At 39.6% G+C, this 22,543-nt stretch overlaps 1 pseudogene; it reads right to left on the bottom strand.

Annotated features, from left to right (window-relative positions):
* Positions 1–3,948: 3,948 nt before the first annotated feature.
* Positions 3,949–22,311, bottom strand: LOC121379608 (annotated as a pseudogene).
* Positions 22,312–22,543: the final 232 nt, after the last annotated feature.

The raw sequence follows: 22,543 nt of genomic DNA, 5'->3' as shown, positions 1-22,543 counted from the left end.
CGTTTCAAGGGGCGGCATCGATCAAGTGGCAGACCATCTTGGTGTTCCAAGTGAAACCTTAGGGGTGAAATTTTTCCTCGAGGTAATAAGTAGCATTTTGCTTAAAACATTGTATGGGGTACCTGCAAAAAAAAAAGTACCCTCGAATTTTGTGCGGAAACTAGGGTAGTCATAGAAAGAAAAGAAAGAAAGAAAGAAGTGTTTTATTTAACGACGCACTAACACATTTTATTTACGGTTATATGGCGTCAGACATATGGTTAAGGACCACAGACTTTGAGAGGAAACCCGCTGTCGCCATTACATGGGCTACTCTTCCGATTAGCAGCAAGGGATCTTTTATTTCCGCTTCCCACAGGCAGGATAGCACAAACCATGGCCTTTGTTGAACCAGTTATGGATCACTGGTCGGTGCAAGTGGTTTACACCTACCCATTGAGCCATGCGGAGCACTCACTCAGGGTTTGGAGTCGGTATCTGGATTAAAAATTCCATGCCTCGACTGGGATCCGAACCCAGTACCTACCAGCCTGTAGACCGATGGCCTGCCACGACGCCACCGAGGCCGGTCAGGGTAGTCATAGATGCTACCCGTTATCTCAGAAATTAGCAGCTTGACTCCCAATTTTTTCTGATTCACTTTAAGTGTGAGGGGTGGTAGTATTTATATCCGTGGCGTTTATGTCGACTGATACGCTGCAGATAGGAGTTTTAGCCAAATAATTATGTTACTATTGTCGTCTATGGGATTTGATTTGGTAGTATTTGCTGTAACGAATAACTTTTGTACAAGAAGCAAGTGTCTAAAATTAACAATTTAGACACATGTTCTGTTTCCTGTTTTGTGTTGGTTTATTCTTTTCTTATCTTTTTTTAATTGAATTTAGTTTAGTTTAGTTTAGTTTGTTTGTTTTGTGTTAGTTGGTTTTATTTGACACCCAATAGTCGATGTATTTGTTGAGGCTTTGTTAAACATTCATTAATCCATTCATTTTATTTTCATGTTTTTGCATAAATTGGTATGCATTTTAACCTGTGAATACAAACCACCTGCATTTTTGTAAATCCCTTATTAGGATGTTGATAGATAAAATGTGGGTCTAACATGCCCGTTTCAATTTAATTTAAATTATTATGGGGAAAGTTTTGTTCCAGGTTCTGAATACATTACAACATATATTTGTTTTCTTACAGATCTTTGAAATAGAGAAAAATTACGGCACAGTCCATCGTATTGAGGAAGCGAGCAACGTCCCATATATCGTACTAGGAGACCAGTGGATCGGGTATGACGATCAGAACAGTCTGAGAGTAAAGGTACTGAGGTTCAAACCCACCCACAGACGTATCTTTGCTTGTCCAGCACTTTACATCTCTCTCTCTCTCTCTCTCTCTCTCTCTCTCTCTCTCTCTCTCTCTCTCTCTCTCTCTCTCTCTCTCTCTCTTAAACGAAAATGCCCTATTCTGGATAACATACAAGTATAAGCATTACTGCCAAACAGCTATAAAGGGTTGCAAACGAAGGAAGGAAGAAAATTGTTTATTTAACTACGCACTCAACACATTTATATGACGTCGGAAGGATGCAAACGAACCTTTACGTATTTTTACATAATTTACAACCAATATTGAGGGTAGAATTATGTAAATACCTGGTGAAAACGTTTCAGGCCAGCTCCTTTTGCTTGAATATCTCTTTCATTTTTGCCCGAATTTTAGGATGTGTTTCAGCACTGGGGGGGGGTCAGTTACCCCCTAAGACGGTAGTCGTATGTACAAACCGTGAAGTTGTCTTACGGGTACGTGTTATGTGTGTGTATTATCTACACGAGACTTGTTTGCTCAGAGGACAGTGCTAATGCCTAGAGAGACACATTACTGGAATTCCAGTCAAGTTTAATGACAGTGTAACTAGTTTTAGTGGATTACCAACATTTCGTTAACCTTGAAGAACGAAAAATGAATGGCAACAGCCATGTCTATAAGTAAGGGTGTGTGTGTGTGTGTGTGTGTGTGTGTGTATGTGTGCGGACTTGTTTGTGTTTGTTTAATTTCGTGTTTTATGTGTTTGTGCCTGGCGTAATGTGTGTGTGTGTGTGTGTGTGTGTGTGTGTGTGTGTGTGTGTATACATACATACATACATACATACATACACTCTGTCAAAAAGAAACGCAAAGGTGATAGGGAAAGAAGAAAAGTGTTTGATTTTACAAAATATCGTATTTTTGTACAATGTTGCTGAATGACCATGTTCGATAATGTTCCTGGAATGGGACAGCATGCCCAAATGCACGTTAAAACAAATTTAACGCACGTTGTGCGACAATTGCAGGGAATCGGCGTGAAATGGTCAGATTTGGGCGAATGCACGTGAAATTCGGGGGAAAGATTGGGGTAGTGATGGGTATTTAAAGCTACAATGATCGCAATGATGCCTCATTTCCATTTCGACGTAGACGAGTTACTAGTTTTCTTTGGGCATGGTTCAAGGGGGGACTTCGCAAAGCCAAGTTGCTAGGACCTTCAGAGTTCATCCATCAACTATTGGACGACTTGTTGAACGTCATCAACAGAGCGGAAGTGTCCGTGATCGACTTCGACCTGGTCATCGTCCCGTTACGACCCCACGCCAAGATCGGCAGATTCGACGACACCACCTCCATGACCAGTTCAGGACTGCGACGATGACAGCAAGCAACACCATAGGACGTCATGGAAAGCCTATCGATCCGATGACGGTCATCCGTCGACTCGGATGCAGACGCCCGTACAACGGTAACATCATGACACCGCGACATCGTGCTGCGAGACTACAGTTTTCTCTCCAGAATGGTAATCATCCACGAGCCTTTTACCGGAGCATTGTTTTCTCAGATGAGTCCCATTTCTCTGTCTCCTTTGCCGATGGAAGAGCACGTGTGTACAGCAGACTCCATGAACGGTACGCTGACAGATGTGTGAGGGAACGTGATCGGTTTGGCGGTGGTTGTCTGACGGTATGTGGGGCAACCAACTGTGATTTTAGGAGTGATATCATCATTGTCCACGATGCCTTACAGTCCAGCGTTATTCTAAGACCAGTTCTCCATCCACTTTTGCGCCGTCACCGAAGACCAGGAGGTCCCCTTCTGTTTCAACAAGACAATGCCCGTCCACATACTGCAAGAATTACTCAGGCATTCCTGCAACAAGCCGGTATCACCGTTATGAACTGGCCCGCCGTTTCACCGGATCTGAACCCAATTGAACACATGTGGGATGAGTTAGGACGTCGTGTACGCCACCGCCAGCCACCACCACGTAACGTCGCTGAGCTTGCACAGGCGTTGCAGGAGGAGTGGAGGAACATTCCTGTGGCTTATTTGAGATGTTTGTGCCAATCCTTTCCCCGTCGTCTCCATGCATGCTCACGGGTCAATGGTGGACACACCAGATACTGACCTTGATATGGGGGGGGGGGGGGGGGAGGGTGTGTGTGTGTGTGTGGTGGTTAACTTTTCGATTACGAATGCAACTCGATTACTGATGATAACTGGTCGTGTTTCCATGTGAATGTATCTCATGAATACTAGTCATTAATGTCATATTACATTATCCATCAACTCATTAATAGTTTGTCGTTATTTGCAATGAAAAGTTGTTTTTGCGTTTTCATTGTGTTTCAGTATATATTCCGTGTGCAAGGTTCAAATAACTGTAATGTCAATACAGGATTAAAACAATGAAATCAGTACCAAATGGAAACAAAATCAATACAAGATCAACTTGAAACAAAAACAAAAACAAAACAGGTCTAAACAGGATGAAAATAATACCACCAAGACAGGATCATTATAATAAGATCACGACAAACTAACAACTATAAGGCACTAAAGTCAAAACAGGATAAAATATAATAATACAGATATAAATATCGAATGCAATTTTATTCAGTTTAAGATTCTTTAGAGATGCTCATTAGAGACTGCGAAGGAACGGAAGGGAATCAAACGCATGCGCCTGGCCAGACGACGTAATGGTTGCATTCGTGGAGGACAGCGGGAATGTTTACTGATGAGGCCACGCACAGATCTGAAGACAAACCGTTAAAAATTAAATTAAAATTAATATTAAAAACTAATTTTTTAAACAATTAAAATTTAAATCAATTAAATTAAAATTAAATTAAATTAAATTAAATTAAATTAAATTAAATTAAATTAAATTTAAATTTAAATAAATAAATAAATAAATAATATGTGGATATGTGGAGGCAGACATACTCTGGCCTTTTGGGGGACATTGTGCAAAGGTACGATTTTGAAAATCATAATAGTTATTATTATATTACTATTTATTATTATATTACTATTTATTATATATTTTTCCAAGATCTTCGAAGCTAACAAAGAGTGTACAATATTGTCCTATGGCAGTAACTTGTGTATAAGTGTTACACAAGTGCTTGTATTTCAGCTCGTAGGAAAAGACTACTTATAAATGAAACCAAACTTCTAATAAATCAAATGATTTTTGGCACATTTAGTAAAGTTCAACCGGCCTCGGTGGCGTCGTGGTTAGGCTATCGGTCTACAGGCTGGTAGGTACTGGGTTCGGAACCCAGTCGAGGCATGGGATTTGTAATCCAGATACTGACTCCAAACCCTAAGTGAGTGCTCCGCAAGGCTCAGTGGGTAGGTGTAAACCACTTGCATTGACCAGTTATCCATAACTGGTTCAACAAAGACCATGGTTTGTGCTATCCTGCCTATGGGAAGCGCAAATAAAAGATCCCTTGCTGCTAATCGGAAAGAGTAGCCCATGTAGTGGCGACAGCGGGTTTCCTCTCAAAATCTGTGTGGTCCTTGACCATATGTCTGACGCCATATAACCATAAATAAAATGTGTTGAGTGCGTCATTAAATAAAATATTTCTTTCTTTAGTAAAGTTCAAGATTCTTTTCTAGAAAATAAATAAGGTAGCTAAATATTATTCTATTTTCCCCGAAGAAATTGCGTACGAAACTATTAATACTTTGCTTTCAACCGATAAAATGAGTGGATCAAAGAAAATCTCGGATGCATTTATCGAATAAAATGCTTCATATTATTTCAAACGTTGGAAAAATATTATTACCTTACTATACTAGTGAGTTAATGCATTAGGTGTTGCAGTGGCTACTGACTAGGGTTGGTTACTTTAAACTAAGGTACATGCTATAAAAAAAAATTTTTTAATGTAAGTTGACCTGACTGCACACGAGTTATCACACTGGTGTTTGATTGCATGTAGTAGTGGTTAAGGCCACCCAACGCCCATATCATGACTCCACCAAAGGTATGTGCTTAAGAGAGAGATAGATGTAAAGTGCTGGACATGCAAAGATACGTCTGTGGGTGGGTTTGAACCTCAGTACCTTTACTCTCAGACTGTTCTGATCGTCATACCCGATCTATATGGGACGTTGCCCGTTTCGTTAATACGATGGACTTTGCCGTAATTTTTCTCCATTTCACAGATCTGTAAGAAAACAAATATATGTTGTAATGTATTCAGAACCTGGAACAAGACTTTCCCCATAATAATTGTAAATAATATATGGGTTGACTTGAAAATGTTAAACTATTTATTGTTTCTTACACACCCGTTAAAATTTGCTTAAAACCTGGCGTTTGATAAGTAAGAAATAGAATAATACATTCGTGTCCGTTAAATACCATTTATCTCACAACTCGTTGTCTAAAAACGTATCAAAACTCGCTTTCGCTCGATAAATACATTTTAAAACAACTCGTTGTAAGATAAATGGTATCTAACGGCCACTCATGTATTATTCTCTATGTATACTTCTGGCCCAACGAAGAGGATTTCACATGGTGAAAGGGTGGGTTACATTTTAAATGCTTTCAAATGATTATCGTCCTATCATCATCATCATCATCATCATCATCGTCGTCATCGTCATCATTTACTGTGTATCTCTGGCCCATCGAATGGGATTTTACATGGTGAAAAGGTGGGTTATATTTATAAATAGTGATTGCAAGTGATTATTGTCCTCGTCATCATCATCATCATCGTCGTCGTTAATTACCATCATCATCATTATCACCATCTATTTAATCATTATTTTATATCACTTTTTTAATTTAAAAGTTGCCTTATTTTGTGTCTTTCGCTATTTTTTCACTTCACCCAGTTCTAGTGACATCTTTAGACCTGTTAAGAAGCTTAATAGAGTACAGTTTAGGAAGAAATGTCTTCATTAAAAAGTAACTATAATATAACACCGAAGGCTTTTTTAAAGGGGCATTCCTGAGTTTTCTGCAATTTTTAAGATAATATCGACTAACAAAGACGTTTTATCGATTGTAATTACATATCAAATAAAATTTTCTGCATAAAATATTAGTGGCTGTATATTAAACGTGTTTCTGATCATTCTAATGTTTGTACTAGGTAAAATTACTTTTTATTTAATAAAAAAAACGTTTTCTCATACGAACGAAATTAATTGAAGACAAAATCCAGTTTGGGCTTCTTACAAATATTAAGACGGCCAGAAACACGTTGACAAAACAAAACAATAATAATAATAATAATAATAATAATAATAATATGTAAGTTTAATCGTAGAAATATTTCATTAGTCGGAAACATCTTACAATGCAGCAAACTCAGGAATGCCCCTTTAACAGTTTTTGATATTTCTGATCGCTTCTCATATTTTCGTCTGCACCGCCGACTGCCATCGTTATACTTACCCGTGCTAAATATTGCATACAAAGATGAATTTCAGAACGTTGTGATCACGTGATTTAAGACTTGTTTTAAAACCATATCCAACTGGCTGTCGTATGTTGTAAGATTAATGGTATATAACGGCCACTCATGCAATAGTTTGTATGAACACTTTTTGACAGTGTATATACATGTATATTGTTGAGAGCCAGGATTTAGTTCAGTGGGTATAGTGCTCGCCTGGGGTGTTTGCGTCGCAGGGTCGAACCACCTCGATGGATCCATTCAACTCATTGATGTTTAGTTTTTTTCTCGTTTCAACCAGTGCACCACAACTGGTTAAAAAAAGAAAGAAAGAAAGAAAGAAATGTTTTATTTAACGACGCACTCAACACATTTTATTTACGGTTATATGGCGTCAGACATATGGTTAACGACCACACAGATTTTTTGAGAGGAAACCTGCTGTCGCCACTACATGGGCTACTCTTTCCGATTAGCAGCAAGGGATCTTTTATTTGCGCTTGTCACAGGCAGGATAGCACAAACCATGGCCTTTGTTGAACCAGTTATGGATCACTGGTCGGTGCAAGTGGTTTACACCTACCCATTGATCCTTGCGGAGCACTCACTCAGGGTTTGGAGTCGGTATCTGGATTAAAAATCCCATGCCTCTATTGGGATCCGAACCCAGTACCTACCAGCCTGTAGACCGATGGTCTAACCACGATGCCACCGAGGCCGGTCACAACTGGTCAAAGGCCGAGTTTGTGGGAAAGTGCATATAAAAGATCCCTTGCTGCTACTGGAAAAATTTATCGGGTTTCCTCTGATGTCTATGAGTCAGAATTACCAAATGTTTGACGTCAAATTGCCGACGATTAATTAATCAATGTGCTCTAGTGACGTCGGTAAACAAAACAAACTTTAACTTTTTAACTTTATATATATATAGTATTATTATTATTATTAGTAGTAGTAGTAGTAGTAGTAGTAGTAGTAGTAGTAGTAGTAGTAGTAGTAGTAGTAGTAGTAGTAGTAGCAGTAGTAGTATTTAAATGTTACATCTTATGCTACCTCTATATGACCGCCACCTGCCTATGACGGCTATTTTTCAGTGGTCCCGTGAGGGGCCGTCACAGTTAGGTTGGACTATATATATATATATATACATATATATATATATATATATATATATATATATATATATATATATATATATATATATATATATATATAAGTTATATATCCTGCTCAGTCATGAGTATCGCTACCACAGGTGTCAAACCCTTCAAACCTCGTAGTACGACAGGAATTCTCCTTCTCCTGTGTATTCTCTTGCCTGACCCGCCCCTGTGTCTCTGCGCGTAGTCCGGTGTCATTGGTTGACTTGAGGGTGAACGATCGTCCGTATGACCCCAGTCCAATGGTGATCCTGTCTTTGGGAGCTCCCTTTGATTCCCAGCAGTTGGCAGCCCATTCCTAAAATGACAACATTCGCGTTCCAAAATGGTTTCATCAAGACTATAACAATTAGCGGAGCGGGATGTAGACCAGTTGTAAAGCGCTCGCTTGGTCCAGGCGCAATCGGTCTAGGACCGATCCCCGTCGGTGGGCCTATTTGGGCTCTTTATTGTACCTGCCGGTGCACCACGACTGGTATATCACAGGCCGTGGTATGTGGGATGGTGCATATAACAGATTCCTTGTTGCTAATGGGAAAATCCCTTTCCTGTCCTGGACAGAGGAGCCGGCCCATGACAGGCGTGCGCTACAACAGCTTGCTCTGAATATGCACGTACAACCCTACGACCTGACCTGACCTAATGGAAAAAAGTAGCGGGTTTCCTCTCTAAGACTATATGTATATGTCAAATTTACCAAATGTTTGACATCCAGTAGCCGATGATTAATAAGTCAATGTGCTCTAGTGGCGTTGTTTAACAAAACAAAACAAGCTAATGAAAACGCCCGGTTTTGTTGTCATGATCAACTCAAATTATTATAATTCAACAATGGTGTCTACTATACCTTGTCCCAGTCTTCACTAGTAGATAAGAGTCGGGTTACCGAAAACACACATTCTGAAAAACGTTATGGCCTAATCTTGCTCTACTGTTAGTGAAAATATATTTCAAACTTCATGAGCAGACGATAGTCTTAATAATGGATATTTGTGTTTCTGTCTGCATCAAGTTTTTTGGTTTGTTTTATTTTGTTGTTTTGTTTTGTTTTTGTTTAACAAACTGAACATAAAAACACTGTTAGTGGAGACTGGTACTGGGTTTTCTTACTGTGTTGAGTTCATCATCCTCGTTGTTTAAGTCTTCAGACGTGGCGTAAAGAGGACTATGGTGACCAGTGTATGACTCCCAGCTTCCGTGCAGGTCAAAGGTCATCAGATTAACGAAATCCAAACATCTGAAGTAGAGAGATTGCTTGGTGGACTATTTGACTGACTGGCGAGTGAGCGATAGAGTGAGTGAGTGAGCGAGCGAGCGATAGAGTGAGTGAGTGAGCGATAGAGTAAGCGATAGAGTGAGTGAGTAAGTGAATAAAAGAACGATGTACGAAAAGGCGAGAGATTTGTTCTTTGAAGAGAAATGAACGAATGAACAACGGAATGGAAGAATGATTGGGTCGATTGATTGATTGATTGATATGTTTGTTTGCATGATTGTTTGTTTGTTTGTTTGTTTGTTTGTTTATGTTTTATTATTGGATAGTAGCAGTTAAAGGTTTAATGTCTTCCTTCAGTATCTCTGGGACATTATATCCCGAATCTATGTATTCTTCCCGGCAGGCACTGCCGCAGTCAGCAATAATGGGGTTGATCCGGTAGTGTCTGCGTCGAATACTCGTTTTAATTCCTGTGAAAAAAAAATGCTTAAAATAAAACCGGCCTCGGTGGCGCAGTGGTCAAGCCATCGGACTACAGACTGGTAGGTACAGGGTTCGCAGCACGGTACCGGCTCCAACCCAGAGCGAGTTCTTAAGGGCTCAATGGGTAGGTGTAAGGCCACTACACCCTCTTCTCTCTCACTAATCGCTAACCAATTAACAACTAATCCACTGTTCTGGTGTGTGCCCAGGACAGCGTGTTTGAACCTTAATTGGATATAAGCACGAAAATAAGTTGAAAAGAAATTAATTAAAATAAAGAGCCGACGATCTTTGTATCAGCCATTAATTCATGGTAAGTGATAATCAGTGCTGAGTTCAGCCAGACCGAGCAGAGAAACGAAAAAACCAGACTGGTTTAAGCGCTTCATGTTAAAAAGAAAAACCACTTTGGAATCCATTCAAAAATATACTGACACACAATGAAAACGCAAAACAGATATTTTTCAATATTTTGTTGTGATTAATGAAAAATATATTTATTGGACTTAAAATAACATTTATGAGAGGAAGCCAATGATTGGTACTTTTGTCTGGGTTTTAATCCTGGTTTTGTTCTCGTTACACATACAATAGCAGAAACACACAAAATGGTGTGAAATGCGTTCACTACATGCTCAATCATGCTGCATGCAATGCACGTGAAATGCCAGTATGTGGACACATAAAAGTCACGTAACGGTGTCATATTCCTCGTCACATTAAGAATGCCACGACTCAGAGAAGAACAAAGAGAGCGAGCGTTGGGCATGGTTCAAGTGGGGACTTCGCTGAACGTCATAAACGGACTGGGAGTGTCCGTGATCTACCTCGACCTGGTCAACGTCCCGTTACGACCCCACGCCAAGATCGGCAGATTCGACGACACCACCTTCGTGACCGGTTAAGAACTGCGACTATGACAGCAAGCAACACGATAGGACGTCATGGAAGGCCTATCCATCCGATGACGGTCATCCGTCGACTCAGAACGGCTGGACTCAGATGCAGACCCCCGTACAATGGTAACATCATGACATCGTGCTGCGAGACTACAGTTTGCTCTCTCCAGAATGGTAATCATCCACCATCTTCCTCTCATAAATTGTTATTTTAAGTCCAATAAATATATTTTTCATTAATCACAACAAAATATTGAAAAATATCTGTTTTGCGTTTTCATTGTGTGTCAGTATAGTTTGCAAACGTGAGCGAAAAACGGCTGGCCGAACCGAGGGTAGGTGTCTCGAATATCCCTATATAGTTTTACTGTGCGTTCTTCATTGAAAAGATCCTAATGATCACTGCACCAGTAAAAGCCTGGACTGGTCTGGGTTTGCACAACATCCCAGTTAAAGTGGTAGACCCTAGTTCTTAAATACTACGGCGTATTGTTCACTATCAGAGACGTTTTCGACTCACATGCACACACCCGCACGCCTGTACACGCACCTACGCACCCACACGCACAAATACACGCACACACACACACAAAGGCACACACACACATTAACACACACACAGGCACACAGAAATACACACAAACACACCCGGGCACATACATACACACACACACACACACACACACACACACACACACACACACACACACACATACATACATACATACATACATACACACATACAGACATACATACATACAAACACACATACACAAATACACATACATACACACACACAGACACACACACACACACACACACACACACACACACACACACTAGCCAGACACAATCACCATGTCCACCACCGCTGATTTCAAATACCTGAACAAGCTCTGTATAATGATCTTTGTCTTCCGGTGGACTCCCGCGGTTTGCTGGGTACAGCCAAGCAAGGTCAAGGCCGTCAAAGTGGCGATCTCTTAGGAATTGGACAGTCGTGGTGGCAAATTCGTTTCTGCCGGATGCAGTAGCAACCATGGCGGAGAACGAAGCTGACCCCATGTTCCACCCTCCCACAGACAGCAGCAGTTTGACGTTCGGGTTCTTCTGTTTAGTGTCTACGAACTTTTCGTACCTGGGTGTGTAAAATAGTGTAAAATTGTTTGATGTAAGAAGAAAAGTAAAAGTGTTTTGGAAATAACAACAAAAAAAAAAACAACAAAATTGTATGCAGTTTAGAAAACAGTCGGCTCAGAAATAAATAACTTGTAGTAAATTCCATGACAAAATGCGTTCCCTGTGGGGAGTACTATAGTTTACTCTACTGACACGTGGGCATCGTGCATATTATAGATAAGCATTTAATCTTTGCGGGGGCCGGACGTAGCCCAGTGGTAAAGTGTTCGCTCGATGCGCAGTTGGTCTGGGGTCGATCCCCGTCGGTGGGCCCATTGGGCTATTTCTCGTTCCAGCCAGTGCACCACGACTGGCATATCAAATGCCGTGGTATGTATTATCCTATCTGTGGGATGGTGCATGTAAAAGATCCCTTGCTGCTAATCGAAAAGAGTAACCCATGAAGTGGCGACAGCGGGTTTCCTCTCTCAATATCTGTGTGGTCCTTAACCATATGTCTGACGCCATATAACCGTATATAAAATGTGTTGAGTGTTTTGTTAAATAAAACATTTCTTTCTTTCTTTTTTACTTACCATTTGTGACACCCAATAGCCGATGTGTATTTTTGCGCTGGGGTGTCGTTAAACATTCGTTCATTCATTCTTTCTTTTTTAGTATCTTTGAATCATCTGACTGAATGCTTTTGATTCAGCTTCTCCTAAATGTTCGGTAGATCAGTCGCTAGAAGAACTGTGATGGAAGCAGCACTGTTTTGACTGTTACAGGCCCGTATGAACGATATCTAGAGGGGGGCACAATATGTAATGGGGGGTCACATCCTATAAGGGGTGGGACACAATCCATATTTTAATATTTATTTATATATAGTAGGAAAAAAACGTTCTTTGTGTCCTTGAACAGGGCATGCACAGTCTCCTGCACCCCCACCCACGGTTGCTGTGGGCCTGTATTATGCAGAGTTGAGTGTCCAACTCCCATAATGCATAATGGTGTTGCAAAAACCCCCCACCAAAACAAGGTTGATTCCTGCATCAAATAGTGTGTTGCCTGTCTACCTTCCCCTCAAAGTAAATTGTTTTGTTGTGTTTAACGACACCACTAGAGCACATTGATTTAATCACCATCGGCTATTGGATGTTAAACATATGGTAATCTTGACGCAGTCATAGAGAGGAAACCCGCTACACTTTTTCATTAGTAGCAAGCGATCTTTTATATGCACCATCCCACAGACAGGATAGCACATACCACGACCTTTGATATACCAGTCGAGAAATAGCCCAATGGGCCCACCGACGGGGATCCAGTAGAATTACTTCACGGGAGATATTCTCTTTTTCTAAGGTAGACAGTTTTTTACGGTTCAGTCCCTACGCAGTCTAATGGCTGTATGCTTGGCAATGTAAAAAAAAAAAAAGAACTTTATCATAAAGTGCAGTTATATACAGAGAGATTGTAGCCAAATTATGGGTTATGACATCACATATATCGTCGGCGAAATGACAAAACCTCGTAACTACACTTTTTAAAATTTTACAGGAGAGCAAAAAAACTGAATATTTTTCGAAAAATACGTTATTTTGTTATAGTCGTTGTTATGCGAACATATTAACAGTTAATAGTGATAACTACTTAATAGTGGGTGTACCATAGTTACGGCTACGTCCGAAATTAGGACGTTTTACCCTATGTGTCAGGGCCCATATTTTCGAAGCCATCTTAGCCCTACGAAATCGTAAAACCATCGTAGGGTGTGACGTCACTACAACACACGCCATAGTGACGTCATAGCTTACGATGATTTTACGATTTCGTGGGATAAGATTGCTTCGAAAATACGGGCCCAGGTCTACAAATGTACTTACGACATTTTACACCTGAAATGTCGTTGAAAATGTCAGTTACGACATTTTGATCTAGAATTTAACACAGGTTGAAGGAATGAGGCAAGATCTATACATGGATTAAATACACATACATGTGTAATTGATTGGTTTTATTTACATGTAATCCATGTAATGTGTGAACATAATGCAATGCTGAGCGTCATGTCCACGAACGAGAATGAGAAAGAGATTTACGTGCACATTCAGAGCAAGCTGTTCTAGCACACGCCTATCCTGGTCACAGGGACCGGCCTTGGCCGGTTCCCTCTGTCCAGGACAGGAAAGAGTTGGGGGAGGGTTAGAAGGGACGCCTGCACTGACAAGTGCAAGGGAGCACCAGCAGTCCAATGTTGGTGACAGGCGGGGTATAATTGGTGCTATGGAATTTTGAAAAGTCCCGTAGGATTAAGTCAAAGAGGAAGAGGTGCGCGTTTACATAGAGGAAATTTGGCGCAATTTTGATGGTCGTTCTAATTGAAAAAGTGAGGAGAGCCAATAGGTTTTGCTTTTTCAGTAGTCCGAAAGTGGCTCTTTATTATGACCGTCTTGGTGCTGTAGGGTGTCTCCCTAGGTTGCCCATAGGGCCCTTAGAAAGGGCCTGATCTCTTCTGATCGTGGCATGACAACCCAGGGGAGACTCGAGCAGTTGTGTGGTTTGGACGCGGTAGAGGCGGTGATGGAAAACTTGATGTTGGTTGCTGTTGCCGTGGAGTTGGAGTAGGTTTGTCCGTTTTGCCCAAGGTCCTGCCAGCGCCAAGGAAAGTTTTATTTTGGGTTTGGGGGAAGGGGCTGGTATTCTTTTGTCCAGTCCCTTCTGGGTGCAGTGCAGTGGTGTACTCAGAGCCGGTTTCTTTTGTCCGACTCTTTATTGGAGTACGTGCTGGGCCATTATTTTGGTTTTATGTATGGACGGGTGCATTGTTATCATTAGTCAATGCACCCTATGGTATGTGGAGAGTGCATGCTGTGTTTGTTTTTGCCTATATCTTATGTTATGGTTGTTCCTACTGTATTGAGTCCTTATTCTATGTTTCCAACGGCTGATCAAAGCCACCCACCCATCCCCCCCCCCTCCTCTCCCTGAATTGTATAGTGAATGCAAGGAGGTGGGGGGGGGGTATAGTTACTCTAGCTGTCTAATTTGAAGGGGATTTCCCTTATAGTATGAATGTAGTTTAAAAAAGCCTAGTGCTTTGCATATAATAATAATAAATTTGGTAGTAGGTACAATTCATTCACAACATTCACACGAGTATTGATAGGTATGCCTCCCAGTCCCACCCAGGCCCCCCTAGGAGATTATGAGTATCTAGTTACTTAAATAATTGGTTAGCTAATCTTACTTGTATCTTGATTTTCTTAATGGCAATAGTGACTATTACTCACCTTGGTCTGCTGTGGAAGGAATTGTATCTACTACCATACATACATATAAGTGCATAATAACATTTAATATTTTATTTACATTGTATGTACAGTTTCTGGTCGTTGGTTGGTTACGTTGGTCAATTGATGTTTCTGGAAAAAGTGATGGCATAATTAGTGGGTTTTATTCTGGTTAAGATTTTTTAGTGACCCTGATGGTCCTCTGGTTGACCACTTAGTGAGGTGTATTTTAATTGATTAATTTACAGCATACACCTTTTAAAGTATCCTATATCAATCTCCCCTTGAAAGGTGGGTGCTTATTTTAACATTATAGATTTAGTGCTATAACTGGTTAATCTGCCACCAGAGCCACCCTCTGATTTGAAGCGCTAATCAGGTCGAGTGCAACAGGGTGGCAACATCTCCTCAGAGGGTGGGTGGTGGCAGTATGTTTATTTTGTTTAGCCGAGTGGTTAATATTTCCTTATTTATTTTCCTATTTTTATTTATATATCTCGCTGCCCGGTGTTCACCCAACGGTTTGGAATGCTAATCGTGGTCGAGTGCGGCATGGTGGCAATTCCGTTCCCAGTGGCTAAACGGGTGACAGTTGTTATAACTTAGGTTTGGTAGATTGTACGAACTGGTAGAGCGCGTGAAAGATTTAGTTTTTAGTTTTTTTATCTGGTTGTAGTAGGTTATTAGGTATTATGGTGGCAGGGTTGTTAAGTATTTTTAGTAGTTGCATTCTATGATTATTATGCAATGGGCAGTCCAGGAGATGGTGTTTCATATCTTCTGGCGTGCCACATTGACAGTTAGGTGAGCTTTTATTTACAATAGCCAGACTGTTGTTAAGTGCCATTGAGTTTCCTATTCTTAGTTTGATTATTGTTTTATCGATTAGAGAGTACTTATGTTTAGGTCTAACTGAATTAACAATAGGTTTAATTTTATAATGCCAGAAGTTTTTTGTTTGGTCCCAGCTTTCATGCCATAGATTAATGTAATGTTTTTTAGCTATTGAGATTAGTTCAGTAATACCTAGTGGAATAGTTTGCTTATGTTTAATGTTGATGGCCAGTGCCTTTTTTGCCCCATAATCTGCAATTTCGTTACCCATAATGTCTACATGAGCTGGGACCCATTCTATTGTTACATCTAAGTTTAGTTGGTTTAGCTCGTTTAGTTCTCTGTAGATGGCTGAGATTATATCTGGGCTAGTGGTTCTGTTAGATTGAATGGATTGGATAGAGATGAGACTATCGGAGAAGATTACACTTTTTGAGTATTTGTGGGTTTTTATCCATTTTAGTGCTTCTACAATGGCTGTCAGTTCTGCTGTATAAACTGAAAGATTATCTGACAGCCTAGCAATCTTGATTAGTTTAGGGTGCCACGTAATTTTTTCTTCTACTAATGCATAACCAATATTATCTGGGGTTTTGGAGCCATCTGTAAAGATGTGGGTGTGCTCCGGGTACTTTTCGTTGGCACAGACTTCATATAAGATTTTTTTGAAAGGAGGGAAGGGTTTTTTATCCGTAGCTGTTTTAATTAGGTAAGGTGTGTGGCAATACACTGGTTGGTTTAGGGTGTGCATTGCCACTGGTATACCATCTATTCCTACTTCGGTTTCTATATCATATGCTGTTGTAGCAAAGGGGTTGCCTACTTTTAAGTTAGATTTTAAGATTACACCTACTTTTTTAGCCACTGGAGTAAGTTCCTGCAATGGGTGTTCATGATCAAATGAGTGAACTTTCAGATGATACTTAAGGTGTTGAAGTTTTCTGCGGTGGTCCAGTGGCATAATATTAAATTATGCTTCTAAACTTTGTCCATTAGTATTAGCTGGTACCCTAGCGATTATTCTAAAAGCTTGATTTTGAATTATGTCTAATTTATGGAGTAAGTATGGGGTGGTGCTGCTGTAGGCTTGTGCTCCATAATCCAGTATGGAGAGTATGCAGGCTTTGTATACCATGAGCATTGCCTCAGTTTGCGCTCCCCAACTCGTGCCTGATATAGCCCTGAGTAGGTTTAGTGGGGTTTTTTTTATCTATTAATTAGGTTTAGAATATGAGGTCTAAATGTTAGTTTTGAGTCAAAGATGACTCCTAGAAATTTAAATTATTTGACTCTAGGTATAGGTTTGCCATTGGAAGTTAACTGATCGTCTTCTGGTATATATTTTTTGCTAAAGATCATAAATACGGTTTTAGTTTCAGATAATTTAATGCCCCAAGTTAGTGCCCATTGATTAAGTCTGTTCATATCGAGTTGCATTTTTTACAGATAGCTGAAGTTATTCTGCCTGTTCGCCAGATGGCGCAGTCATCGGCAAATAGTGCTGTATTTAGTGGTGAGGCTTGGTTTGGTTTTTCTTTGACATTAAGTGCCGTGGTTAGATCATTTATAAATATGTTGAATAAGGCTGGTGATAGGACCGAACCTTGTGGTATTCCATTTAGTATATCTGTTTTTTTCTGAGTATTGACCGTTAACTCTAACTGCAATAGATCTGTTATGTATAAAATGATTGATGAAGTTGAACATATTGCCTTTTATCCCTTTATCATTAAGTTTAGTTAGTAGTCCTTGTCTCCAGACCATGTCGAAGGCTTTTTCAATATCTATACATATGGCGATAACTTTGTTGGATTTTCTGAGAGCGTCGTTAATAGTATTTTGTAGCCTAACTATTTGATCAGTGGTGGAGTGTTTAGATCTAAATCCACTTTGAGTATTTGCTATACGGTTGTTTTCTAGTAAATAGTTATTGAGACGTTTATTTATAATGGTTTCTAAGGTTTTACTTAGATGTGAAGTGAGCGTTATCGGTCTGTAACTACCTGGCAGAGAGTGATCCGTGCCTGCTTTAGGGAGACTAAAGCATTCAGCATGTTTCCACGCTTCGGGCATGGACCCTTCTCTCCAGATTTTGTTAAACAGCAACAACACTACCTCTAGTGCTGAGTCTGGCATATGTTTTAAGAGAGTATAACTAATTTTATCAGGTCCGGTTGCAGTACTTTTTTTTTAGCTTTGAGTGTTGTTTTAAGTTCAATTAGGGTTATTGGTTGGTTAAATTCAAGGTTATCATTATTGGGTTGTTTGGTTTCGGTTGGTTGATTAGTGGGTAATGTATTATTATTTTTTAATTGATCAAGAAATTCTTTAGGAAAGTTTTCGTTACTGCTATTTTTGCTGAAGGTTTTGCTGAGTAGGTTAGCTTTTTGTTTATTAGAGAGAGCTGGTTTATGTTTTTGAAGGACTGTGGGTATGGCGCGGTGCCCTTGGATGGCTTGTCATGTTCACACTCTAACTTCCCGCTTTGTAGATACGACGTTTTGTCATTTTGTTTCTTGGATCAGTTATAATACGACTATTTGTCATGTGGCAGTCAACCACTTTCTAATAGGCCGATAGTTATGATCTTTGACAAAAGCAGAATATGAACATTCTAACTCTGGAAATTCCAAAAAGTGTTTTCTCGCCAAAAGCGTAGTTACGACTTTTCGTCATTTCGCCGACGATATATTATTTTCAATTCCAATTAAGACTATTTAATTTTATACAAATTATTGAAAATCCTGCAATACATTTGCCTTTTGGTTAAAAGGAAAAAGGACCAAGAGTTCTCTCTCTTGAATAGAAGGAAGGAAATGTTTTATTTAACGACGCACTCAACACATTTTATTTACGGTTATATGGCGTCGGACATATGGTTAAGGACCACACAGATATTGAGAGGAAACTCGCTGTCGCCACTTCATGGGCTACTCTTTTCGATTAGCAGCAAGGGATCTTTTATATGCATTATACCACAGACAGAATAACACATACCACGGCCTTTGATATACCAGTCGTGGTGCACTGACTGGGGCGAGGAACAGTCCAATGGGCCCACCGACGGGGATCGATCCCAGATCGACCGCGCATCAAGCGAACGCTTTATCATTAGACACGTCCCGCAGCCTCTTGAATAGGGACGTAGTCCGTATGAGTTTCTATTTAAAGGGACATTCCTGAGTTAGTTGCAATTTTTAAGATGTTATCGACTAACAGAGACTTTTCGACGATTGTAGTTACATATCAAATAAATTTTTCTGCATAAAATATTAGTGGCTGTATATTAAACGTGTTTCTGAACGTTCTAATATTTGTACTAGGTTAAATTTCATTTTATTTCCTAAAAAAGATCTTTTCGTACGTACGAAATTATTTGAAGACAAAATCCAATTTAGGCTTTTTACAAATATTAAGACGACCAGAAACACATTGAATATACAGACACTGATATTCTAAACAAAACAATATATTTAAGTTTAATCGTAGAAATATTTTATTAGTCGGAAACATTTAACAGTGCAGCAAACTCAGGAATGTCCCTTTAAAATGATGTCACGTATAAAGCGTTCTTGTGTTCAGTAATTAATGTTTGGAACGTTTAGGTTGTACTATGCCAAATAAAATCCCATAGGCGACCATATTAACGCTGGTGCTTAAAACACTATATGCAATATATCTACTAAACTATGACCCATAAACATCAGTACTACAACCCCTACCTCAAAGTATTAACTGAAGAAAATGGTACCTTTCATGGCTCATTTTCGATATAACCAGATGTTTTTACAACACCCCTAGTTTCGCACAAAATTGGAGTACTGGGTTTTTTACAGGTACCTCATACATGTTCAAAGCACAAGGCTACTTGACACAGTGGTACTATATGAAATAAAATTGCATACTTTTTTAGCCCAGATGAAACTATTTTTTTTTACAACCAACACACTCACATTTATAACCAATCACAGGAGTTTTGGTGTTAACTTCTCTATCAAAAGTTGGGTGCACCTCGAACTTTGACCCAGCCGGAAGTTATTTGGTTTAGTACTTCCAACAATAGCAACAGACTCAGGACAGTCTCTTAAAAAAACCAATTGGATACTGTCTTACCTGCCACCGGGGAAGGGAACAATACCACAAAATGTATCCTTTTTGTGTAAAAATTCCCTTTTTATCTAAATGAAGAAGATCATATTATTTCTGTTCTTATAAAATACTTGGTGTTAACTTCTCTATCAAAAGTGCACATCGAACTTTGACCCAGCCGGAAGTTATTTGGTTTAGTACTACCTATAAGACCGCTATGCTCTGTTGTATTGTTGTACCACATGTACCAAAAGTTCGGTGCACCTCAAACTTTGACCCAGCCGGAAATTATTTGGTTTAGTGCTACCTTTAGCGGAAGTATTTTGTAACGAAAACAAAAGTAGGAATATTACAAATCGAGATTATTATACGAGCTTTTGTGTCGTACAGATTTTACGAAACGAGTGTCAGCATTCTTGTGTTGCCCGAGCGAGAGCGAAGGTAATACATAAATCCTGACACGAGTTTCGTAAACTTAATACACACGAGTGTAATAATTTCTGTATTATCCATATTATTATTGTTGGGTTTTTTTTATGAATAACAAGGATCATCTCAAAATATTTCAACCACAACTAGAAGAAGCTTGGACTGGGGAAGCAACGTCATGTTATGAAGTCGCTTCCCAGAATTACGTCATTACATTTGTTATTACACTTGTGCTTCGTATGATTATTAACTCGGTTATGCTGAACCATGTGGATAATAACACTGTTTACTCGTTATTACGAATACAAAGTAAACATTAAAATAGATTTAAAGCTCCTAGATGATCAATATTATGAACTCACACGCCAGGGCGGGATGTAGCCCAGTGGTAAAGCGCCCGCTTGATGCGCGGTCGGTTTGGGATCGATCCCTGTTGGTGGGCCCATTGGGCTTTTTCTCTTTCCAGCCAGTGCACCACGACTTGTATGTGCTGTCCTGTCTGTGGAAGGATGCATATAAAAGATCCCTTGCTTCAAATGAAAAAAAAAATTGCAGCGGGTTTCTTCTCTAAGACTATAATTTATTATGTCAAAATTACCAACTGTTTGACATCCAATAGCCGATGATTAATAAATCAATGTGCTCTAGTGGTGTTGTTAAACAAAACAAACGTTTTTAAAAACTCACATGCCTGTACTCCAGTCTGTAGACTCGTCGTTCCACTCAAAGGCCTCAAGATGGTTTTCGACTATTTTGGCGAACGCGTAGTTAATGTGAGTGCACAGTCTGGGGTCTATGTCGTCTGGTACAAACTTCCCAACACCAGGGCGATACTGGGACCAGTTTGTGTGGTAACACACAATTCGAGTACAATCGGCTCCTTAAAAAACATAAAACTTAATTAGGTACGAGTTTAATTATGCTGATAAAAGCCTGAAATAGTGTTTGTTCGACACATATTAAAGGCATATTGTCACAGACCACTGACCTATTTAATGGTCTAACAAAGTATTACCTGAACAAAAATAATTTGATTTGTCCCTAAATGTACTTTATTCAACCATCTTCATAACCGCCATACTCCCATTTATTAATGATATTTTGTAAAAATAACTGAATTATGGCAATGGTCCATAATTCAAAAACTAAAATTGCCGAGAGGGTTGACATGGATTTCATTCCATCATGGTTCAGTTACGGTGATGCAATAGCTAGATTTGGTTTCCAACAATTAATGTAATTTTTAGTTATTATCCATTTTTAGAGAAATAAAGAAATTAAATCTGTGACAGTATGCCTTTAATAGATCGGGTGAATGCTTGGAAGGAGGGGATATACATATAAATAATTAGTAATATTCAAAATAGCAGGTGGCGACCAACTGAAGTGCATTCTGGGAGTATTTTAAAATTAGCGTTTCTAAGACTTTAATAGTGTCGTGGGTTAATTGTTGGGCCATGCCTGCATAAAGGTTAAACAAAAACAGTCCATGTGTTGCATTAGAAAAGAGATTGCTAATATGTTTCCATTGCAGGTAAATTTTCATTTCAATTTCATTTTAAATTATTTTCGTGCTTATGTCCAATTAAGGTTCAAACATGCTGTCCTGGGCACACGCCTCAGCTATCTGGGCTGTTTGTCCAGGACAGTGGGTTAGTTGTTAGTTGTTAGTGGTCAGTGAGAGCAGGTCAAAACAGAACCAATTATTTTATAGGGACGAAAGATTTACATATACATGTATAAATGCGAAATTAGATGTTTACTAAATTAATCAATTCATAACGTGTGACCATAGTAATAGATGATCAAAGTGATTCAAGCTATGTTTTGACAAACCGTGGATTTGCCTAAATTTGAACGCACTTCACAGTATACTCACTAATTAGCTAAGTGTAGTAGCTTACAGGCCTTTCTCCTGAATTTTATTAAGGCGATTACATTTTCAGAGGGAGTTATGTTCCACTCCTCTTGCAGCGCCTGACCAAGTTCCGCTGACGTGGTCGGTGGTCTTTGATGTTGACGCATACGTCTTCCTATCATGTCCTAGACGTGTTCAACGGGGGATAGGTCTGGGCTCATTGCTGGCCATGGCATTCGATAGATGTTGTGCTGCTGGAGGTGAGCATTGACGATTCGTGCACGGTGAGCATGGGCATTGTCGTCCTGAAAAAAAGTCGACCCACACTCCTAGCAAACAGGACGACAAATCAGTATGTTGTCCCGGTAGTACTGCCCAGTGACCCTTCCTTGCACAATATGGAGGGGATTTCTG

This window comes from Gigantopelta aegis, chromosome 8 (genome assembly GCF_016097555.1).
Source record: "Gigantopelta aegis isolate Gae_Host chromosome 8, Gae_host_genome, whole genome shotgun sequence".
NCBI lineage: Eukaryota > Metazoa > Mollusca > Gastropoda > Neomphalida > Peltospiridae > Gigantopelta > Gigantopelta aegis.
Note: the sequence above shows the minus strand (reverse complement) of the source record. Positions and strands in the feature narration are given on the sequence as shown.